Here is a 9,993-nt window from a genome sequence, read left to right as displayed (position 1 = left end):
TTTTCAATTTAGTGATCAAAATGTGTCTGCTTTGAGAATTTATATATGCTGTCTATATTTTGCACTATGGCCCCCTTTTACTAAACCGCAATAGCGTTTTTTAGCGCAGGGAGCCTATGAGCATTGAGAGCAGCGTGGGGCATTCAGCACAGCTCCCTGCGCTAAGAACCGCTATCGTGTTTTAGTAAAAAGGGAGGGGGAATATTTGTCTATTTTTGTATAGTTGTTACTGAGGTGACATTGCATAAAGTCATCTGCCTTGACCTCTTTGAAAACCCGCGGAATATAAATGATAATTAACATTTTCTCTGCGTACAGCGTGCTTTGTGTTTTTAAAATTTTATTGTTGGTAGATCATTTTGACTTGGCCACAAAGGTAAGGGGGAGGGAGGGAGGGGAACTGCTGAAAGACATCTAGTAATCCTTGAAGGCTTGACTGTGCAGGGAATTATTTTTGTAAAATCATGTTTTGTTATGTGACTGGCATTATTTAGACTTTAATTTCTATGAATAAATAGAATGAAAATGATATAAATTACTTGCTTGTTTTTATGTGCGTGTGCTGAAGGAAAGTGGAGAGAGAGTGGGCTGAGGACGCTGAAGGGAAATGGGAAAGAGAGAATGGGGAGAAGACGCTGATTTATAAATTGACAATTGTACAGAATATTGTTTCTTTTTTATATTCATCCATAGCTGCATGTTAATGATGTGCTCATATGCACTTATTTATCATCATAACATATACATCATCATTAACATGCAGCTGTGGATGTGTAAGGACAGGCTGAGGAGGATGGATGGGAAGGAAGGAAGGTGCACATATCAACATATCGTACATTTTTAACATGGATGATACAGCTATAGGCAAGCAGAGAAGGATGGGATCATACAGATGTGTATGTTCAGATATGCGCTCAGATGTGTAGTTTTTTCTGATATATTTATTAAGCTTACAGTATTTATAAAAACACATTTAATACTTGTTACAAAAAATATTGTGCAATTGTGATCTACTTCTGGCCTACAAAGGTCAAAAGAAATCCTTAACTGAGATTTTACATTCAAAAGTGAATTATAGCTACTAGCACTATTATTTATTAGTTATTTACTATGCAGATGTTTGTTAGTTTGTTATTAGTTCAGTATTAGACATATAACATAAGAACATAAGCAGTGCCTCCGCCGGGTCAGACCATAGGTCCATCCCGCCCAGCAGTCCGCTCCCGCGGCGGCCCGAACAGGTCACGGCCTGTCTGAGTCACCAGAAGGGGCCCCCTTGCCACCTTGGTTTCCCATTGAGTCCTATCTTCCCATCGAAGTCCTAACCCTCCGGTCTTGCACATGCACGACCTGGTTGGATTTCTATACTTATTACCTAGTTAGCTTTCTATACCTGTGTTACATCCCAGCACCTCTCTCAGTATCCCACGATCCCCCAATTCCTCAGGAATCCGTCCAATCCCTGTTTGAATCCTTGTACCGTACTCTGCCTGATCACTTCCTCCGGTAGCGCATTCCAAGTGTCCACGACCCTTTGTGTGAAAAAGAACTTCCTTGCATTTGTTCTGAACCTATCTCCCTTCAGTTTTTCCGAATGCCCCCTCGTGCCTGTTGACCCCTTCAGCCTGAAGAATCTGTCCCTATCCACCCTCTCTATGCCCCTCATGATCTTGAAGGTCTCTATTATATCTCCCCTGAGCCTCCTTTTTTCCAGAGAGAAGAGCCCCAGCCTATCCAACCTCTCGGCGTACGGGCAGTGTTCCAGCCCTCTTACCAGTTTCGTTGCTCTCCTTTGGACTCTCTCGAGTACCGCCATGTCCTTATTGAGGTACGGCGACCAATATTGAACGCAGTATTCCAGATGTGGACGCACCATCGCTCGATACAATGGCATGATGACTTCCCGCGTCCTGGTTGTTATGCCCCTCTTTATGATGCCCAGCATCCTGTTGGCTTTTTTCGAGGCTGCTGCGCACTGTGCAGATGGCCTCAGTGATGCATCCACCAGCACACCCAAGTCTCTCTCAAGACTGCTGTCTCCCAACAATGCCCCTCCCAATTTGTAGTTGAACAACGGGTTCTTTTTCCCTATATGCATGACCTTGCATTTTTCCACGTTAAAGCGCATTTGCCATTTGTTTGCCCAGTCTTCCAGCTTGTCCAGGTCCCTTTGCAGGTCCTCACACTCCTCCCTGGACCTAACTCTGCCGCACAGTTTGGTATCGTCTGCAAATTTTATAACCTCGCACTTTGCCTCCTTTTCCAGGTCATTGATAAATATGTTGAAAAGTAACGGCCCCAGCACCGATCCCTGTGGCACACCGCTCGTGACTCCCCACCAGTCAGAGTATTGTCCCTTTACTCCGACCCTCTGCAGTCTACCCGACAACCAGTGCTCGATCCATCTGTGCACATCCCCTCCCACCCCGTGGTTCCACAGCTTCCTAAGCAGCCTTTCATGTGGCACCTTGTCGAAAGCCTTTTGAAAATCAAGGTAAATGATGTCTATAGGTTCCCCATTATCCACCCGACTGCTTATTCCCTCAAAGAAGTACAGAAGGTTCGTTAAGCATGACCTTCCCTTACAGAATCCATGCTGGCTTGTTCTCAGTAGGCCATATCTCTCGATGTGCTCGCAAATACCGTCCTTGATCATAGCTTCCACCATCTTCCCTATAACTGAAGTCAGGCTCACCAGCCTGTAGTTCCCGGGGTCACCCCTCGATCCCTTCTTGAAGATAGGTGTGACATTCGCCAATTTCCAGTCCCAAGGATAGGTTGCAAACATGCTGGATTGTGCCCGCTATTTCTTGTCCTAGTTCTTTCAGAACCCTTGGGTGGATCCTGTCCGGGCCCGGCGATTTGCCGCATTTTAACCTGTCTATCTGCTTGAGGACATCCTCCTTACTTACCTCTATGTGTTCTAATTTTTCAGCCTGTTCCCCACTCATGAGCTCCTCTGAGTCCGGTATATTAGATGTGTCTTCTCTCGTGAAAACCGACGAGAAGAACGTGTTCAACCTCTCAGCTACCTCTTTATCCTCCTTAATCACTCCCTTCCTATCCCCATCGTCCAACGGCCCCACCTCCTCTCTCGCTGGTCGCTTCCCCTTTACGTAACTGAAGAATGCCTTGAAGTTTTTCGCCTCCCTGGCCAGCCCCTCTTCGTATTTCCCTTTTGCTTTTCTAACTTCTCGGTGGCATTCCTTTTGGCATTTCCTGTGCGCCTGGTGATTTTCCTCCGTTGGGTCCTTTTTCCATCTCCGGAAGGACACTTTCTTGTCGTTTATTGCCCTCTTTACTTCTGTTGAGATCCAAACTGGGTCCTTTGACCGCTTGTTCTTGCCGCCTTTCCTGAAACTTGGGACGTACATTCTTTGTGCTTCCTGCAGGGTGTCCCTGAATAGGGTCCAGGCGCTTCCTACAGTCTCCTAAGGATGTTTTTGAGCTTCCTCCCCACCATTTCCCTCATAGCAACATAGTTCCCTTTCCTGAAGTTGAGCGCAGTTGTTGCGGTCCTCCTTACTGTGGGTGTCCCCCTTTCTAATGTGAATCGGATCGCGTTGTGGTCACTGTTGCCTAGTGGTCCTCCCACTTCTACCCCTTTTGCAGGCCCCTCTAATCCGTTTAGGATGAGGTCAAGAGTAGCACTCCCTCGTGTCGGTTCCCTGACTAGTTGCTCCATGAAGCAGTCCCTCACAGCTTCTACAAATCCCGTTTCCCTAGTGCAGTTGGAGTGACCCGTACTCCAGTCAATCCCCGGGTAGTTGAAGTCCCCCATCACTGTTACACTTCCAGTCCTGCATTCTTGTCTCAGTTCAGCTTCCAAGTCGTGTCCGATTTCCTCCGGCGTACCAGGTGGGCGATAGTACAGCCCCAGTTTTATGCCTGCACCCTTGTTTCCCGGCAATTTGACCCATAGCGATTCCAGCCCCTCTGCCTTCGTTGCCATATCCATACCCATCATATGTTAGTTTAGAATAGATAGGTATAGATTAGTTTAGTTTAGGTTAGGTTAGGGCCCTGCTGAAAGAGTCTACCTTGACGTGGTTGCAGGCTTACAAATCTTTTGGTCAAAGAGTGCGGCGACAGAGAAAAGTATGTGTGTATTCGGCCCATGGAAGAAGGGGGAGGGTCGGGGGGGAGGGAAGGGGTGCGTGGGGGGCCCAATAGGATTGCTCAGTAAGGGGCCCAGAAATTTCTGATGGCGGCCCTGAATGCAATCAAACACATTTCATGCATATTCATGGGGAAATCCTGAAAAAATGACTGGGTTGCAGCCAACCTCACCTTGAGTATTGGGTTCAATTCTGGTTGTTGTATCTCAATAAAGATATAGAAGAATTATAAAAGAATTAAAGAAGAGCAACCATCGATTGGCCCGCCTACTCCATAGGGCTTTAAACTAGGTAAGTTGGGGGAGGGTACATACTTATATCCCAGAGCAGTAAGAAACCACCCTGAGGAGGCAAGTCGCACTCACACTACCAAGTCTAAGGTAAGTACCAATGATATCCACAATAATTCAGGGAGAAATATCACTGATAATTTAGGAGCCACACTAGCTCATAAAGGAATTTCTTCACAGATATGGAGGGCTATTTATGTTAATGCACACAGCTTGGGCAATAAAATTCTAGCATTAGAGACTGAGATAACAAACGCCGATCTTGACGTGATAGCGATATCCAAAACCTGGTTCACGGAATCGCATGGGTGGGATATGGTTATACCAGGGTACAACCTACTTCGTTGCGACCGAGAGGGTAAATTGGGAGGAGGAGTAGCGCTATACACTAAGGAAAGCATCAAAATCACCAGAATCACAGATGTTAGATACACCGGGGAATCCCTCTGGGTGAACCTGGCCAGAGGGAATGAAAAATGCCTATACCTTGGGGTGATATATAGACCTCCCAGGCAACAGGAGGACAAAGACATGGAATTAATCGAGGACATAGAGAACATCACACTGCGCGGGGACACAGTAATGCTAGGAGACTTCAACATGCCAGATGCAGATTGGAACACACTCTCCGCGACTACGGGTAGCAGCAAAAGAATATTAACCTCCATAAAGGGTGCACGTCTCAAGCAATTGGTATTGGAGCCCACCAGGGACCAGGCGTTACTAGACCTAGTTCTCACCAACGGAGATAGCGTCACGGAAGTCTCAGTAGGAGACACACTGGCCTCCAGCGACCATAATATGGTATGGCTCAACCTCAAGAAAGGTTTCCCTAAGACAAACACAGCAACAAGGGTTCTCAACTTTAGAGGCACAGACTTCAACCGCATGGGAGATTTTGTCCATCAGGAGCTACATAAACAAGCAATATCTGACAATGTGGAGGATATGTGGTCGTCTCTGAAGTCCATCCTACACGAAGCAACAGACCGATACATAAAGACAGTAAGTAAACGCAGGAGAAACAAAAGACCCCAATGGTTCAGTAAAGAAATTTCAGACCTAGTTAAACAGAAAAAAGACGCATTTATCACCTACAAACATTTAGGCAGAGAGGGGGCGAAAGAGGACTATCTAGACAGATCTAAAGCTGTCAAAACAGCAGTCAGAGAAGCCAAACTCCGAATGGAGGAAGAGCTAGCACGGAAAATTAAGAAAGGGGATAAATCTTTCTTCAGCTATATTAGTGACAGGAAAAGAAACAAAGATGGGATAGTACGCCTGAAGCAATCGGACGGTAACTTTGCGGAGTCAGATTCTGAGAAGGCAGAACTACTAAACAAATACTTCTGTTCAGTGTTCACCCGCGAAGCGCCGGGAGCTGGTCCACAGCTGCAGACGGGAGATAACCAGAAAGACCCGTTTCAAGATTTCGAATTTACGCCCAGTAGCGTCTATGACGAGCTATCAAGACTCAAAGTAAACAAAGCCATGGGACCGGATAACATAAGAACATAAGAAGTTGCCTCCGCTGAAGCAGACCAGAGGTCCATCTTGCCCAGTGGTCCGCTCCTGCGGCGGCACATCAGGCTCACTGCCTGAACAGTGGTCTCTGACTAATTTTATAATTTACCTCTAATCCTGTCCCTATAACCTTACCTCTACTCCTACCTGTACCCCTCAATCCCTTTGTCCTCCAGGTACCTGTCCAGACCCTCTTTGAAGCCCTGTAGCGTGCTTCTGCCTATCATATCCTCCGGCAGCGCGTTCCATGTATCCACCACCCTCTGGGTGAAAAAGAACTTCCTGGCATTTGTTCTGAACCTTTCCCCTTTCAATTTCTCTGAGTGCCCCCTTGTACTTGTGGTTCCCCTTAGTTTGAAAAATCTGTCCCTGTCCACTTTTTCTATGCCCTTCATGATCTTGAAGGTTTCTATCATGTCTCCCCTGAGTCGTCGCTTTTCCAGGGAGAAAAGCCCCAGCTTTTTCAGTCTGTCAGTATATGAGAGGTCCCGCATACCCTTTATCAGCTTAGTTGCTCTTCTCTGGACTCTCTCAAGTATCGCCATGTCTTTTTTGAGGTACGGCGACCAGTACTGAACACAGTACTCCAGGTGCGGGCGCACTATTGCACGATACAGTGGCAGGATGACTTCCTTCGTCCTGGTCGTGATACCTTTCTTAATGATACCCAACATTTTGTTCGCTTTCCTTGAGGCTGTGGCGCACTGCACCGACGCCTTCAATGTTGTGTCCACCATCACTCCCAGGTCTCTTTCAAGGTTGCTCACCCCTAGCGGTGATCCCCCCATCTTGTAAGTGAACATCGGGTTCTTTTTTCCAACATGCATGACCTTGCATTTCCCTATGTTGAAGCTCAGTTGCCACTTTTTGGCCCACTCTTCCAGCGTTGTCAGATCTTTTTGGAGGTCTTCGCAGTCCTCCATGGTTTTGACCCTGCTGTACAGTTTAGTGTCATCCGCAAATTTAATAACCTCACATTTTGTTCCCGACTTCAGGTCGTTAATAAATATATTGAACAGGAGCAGTCCCAGCACCGACCCCTGTGGAACTCCGCTCGTGACCCATTGCTAATCTGAGTAATGGCCTTTTACTCCAACCCTCTGTTTCCTGCCCGCCAGCCAGTTTTTGATCCATCGGTGGACCTCCCCTTGCACCCCGTGGTTCCATAGCTTTCTTAGCAGTCTTTCGTGTGGTACCTTGTCGAAGGCTTTTTGGAAGTCAAGGTAAATGATGTCTTTGGACAGTGGCGTACTTAGGGGGGGGCGGGCCGCCCCGGGTACCAGCTCATTAGGGGTTCTCGAGCCTTGGAGTCATGGCCCGGGAACTTCCCTGCTATGGCCCGACTCCAAGGCTTCCGTGAGTCCCCGAAGTGATCCTGCCTGAGCCCTCTCTCAAATTCCATTCACCCACGGCCACACCACCCGTCGCCGTCGGAGCTTGGTCAGCAACTTCCGGTTTCCGGCTGGGTGGAAGCAAGAAAGGGAGCCCGAGCCGCGTGGGACACTGCAATTAAGGCAGGAACTGAGGGTGAGTATCGCTGGGCTGCTTGGTGGTGGTTTTATTGTTATTTTATTTCTGTCCGAATCAATTTTTTAAAAAGCCCAAAATCGGCCTCCCGAATCATCAACTGACCCTCCCCCCCTAAAGCAGGATCGGCAATTTCCTCTTGCTAGCCGGCTCCTGCTTTAGAGGGCAAGGGGGGAGGGTCAGTTGGGAATTGCTGCAATGTCCTGCTTCCCCTCTGGCCTCCTGACCCGTACCTAATAGCATTAGACAGTACTAGATGGGGGTGTAGGCCTTAAGGGGTGGGGTGTAGGCCTTAAGAGGGAGGTGTAGGCCTTAAGGGGGGGACAGACCTTTGGGTGGGAGGTAAAGATCTTCGGGGGGGGGTGTAGGCTTTCAGGGGGGACAGATCTTCGGGTGGGGGGTTGCAGGCCTTCAGTGGGGTGCAGGCCTTCAGGGGGGGTGCAGGCCTTCAGGGGGGTGCAGGCCTTCAGGAGGTACAGACCTTCAGGGGGGGTGCAGTCCTCCAGTGGGGTGCAGGCCTTCAGGGGGGTGCAGGCCTTCAGGAGGTACAGAACTTCAGGGGGGGGGGGGGTTCAGGCCTCCAGGGGGTGCAGGCCTTCAGGGGGGTGCAGGCCTTCAGGGGTGGGTTTAGGCCTTCAGAGGGAGACAGACCTTTGGGTGGGAGGTAAAGTCCTTCGGGGGGTTGCAGGCCTTCAGGGGTGGGGTGTAGCCCTTCAGAGGGGGGACAGACCTTCGGGGGAGGAGGGGGTCCTGGTGTAAAAGTACACAGAGGGAGAGAGGGAGGGGGGGTTCAAAGATACGTGCATATGCCAGACTTTGGGGGTTAGAAATAATGGGTCTAAAAACAGAGGAGTGGGAGAGAGATGGTGCATAATGGGATTTAGGGAGGGAAGGAACAGAAAGAGAGAGAACTTGGAAACAGGGGATGGTGTGGAGGGGGGATAGAGATACTGGATAGGAGGATAGTTGGGAACAGAAAGGGAGAGATGGTGGATCCTGGGGTGGTGGGGAGTTGAGAAAAGGTGAATCTGTGGATCGAAACAAAAAAAGGAAAGATGCCAGATCTCCGGGAGAGGGAAGGGAAACGGAAGGGGAGGACAGAGATGGCAGACGGATGGTTAGCACGGAGAAAGGAGACCCTGGCAAGCAAGACAACAAGAGCCTGGGACCAACAAGATTTGAATATTGACCAGAGAACAAAAGGTAGAAAAAATAATTTTATTTTCTGTTTTGTGATTACAATATGTTAGATTTGAAAAGTGTACATGAGACAGCTTGAAATGGGAACTTTTCTATTTTTGTGAATGTCAAGGCTGAGTTCAGTTAAAATATATGCTTTATAAGAAAATATAATAATGTGTTTTATAAAGTTTATAAGCATTGCTGGCATACTCGGTGTTCCTAGTGTTGGTGGTGGTGGTAGCATGTCAGTGTGTTGAGAGGAAGAGGTAGTCTGGGAAATTCTGCTGAGCAAACTCTGGGCCCATTTCCACCCCCAGTTAGTCCACTCCACTCAACTGGTTCACACACTGAGTGGGTCTTTGGGTGTTATTTCTGGGTAGTTGTTTTAGAATCTCTTCCAGTGGTTTGTCAGTATCTCCTTCTGGTCCAAGGAAGGAAACTTTGTCAACCTTAGCATTGACCTTCAGAATATGTTTGTAACAGCGCTGCTTGTGTGGCATTAGGCTATGTAGTGATCGAAAGAAAAAAACAGACCTTTGCACATTTTTGCACTATATGGTGGGTGTATGAGGAGATTCATTTCCTGCACAGTTAAGTCCGTGTGAAGTTACCTTGTGCTGTATTTGACATCTAGCAAGGTCTCTGTTTGGAAGGAAAGATCTAAGCTTAAAAATGAAGTGGCCAGAAGTTATGTTAAAAGTAGATAGCGTAGCTGGTTTTAAGAAAGGTTTGGACAAATTCCTGGAGGAAAAGTCCATTGTCTGTTATTAAGACATGGGGGAAGCGTCTGCTTGCCCTGGATTGGTGCACTCAGCAGCAACAAATACTAGTTTTGGCTGGCTCTTTCCCCGCATTTCTCCTCTCTTCCCCACGATTTAATATCCAGTTCAGGCAGTAAGTAAATACATCGGCAGGGGGGGTCTGGTAAGTCTTGGGGGCTGGGGATGGAAGGTGAGAATCAGTTCTGTAGGCTATCAGAAATTTGCTTAATTATCTACTCACACAGAAAAGCAGTAAAGTCAATAGGTTCTCTGAGTGGGAACAACCTGTTTGATCTTGCACTCTTGTGACTGACCAATTGTTTATTACTGTTTAATTTATCACATTGATTAATTTGAGCACAACTGAGGTGTCCTATGATGGTGTGCACTGCAGGCAGAGGGTGATTAACCTGTGCCTTATTGTGTAAAGCGCTGGAGAATTCTCTCCTCTCGCTTACCTCTCACGCTGAGGTCACCCTGCTTCAGTATAATCATTTATATGATTTATCTTATAAACATTATTACGTGGTCTTTTCCTCAAGTGCTGAGACATCAGGTTGTTCCCACTTGGAGAACCTATTGACTTTTACT

This window comes from Geotrypetes seraphini, chromosome 2, assembly GCF_902459505.1.
Source record: "Geotrypetes seraphini chromosome 2, aGeoSer1.1, whole genome shotgun sequence".
Lineage (NCBI taxonomy): Eukaryota > Metazoa > Chordata > Amphibia > Gymnophiona > Dermophiidae > Geotrypetes > Geotrypetes seraphini.
Note: the sequence above shows the minus strand (reverse complement) of the source record.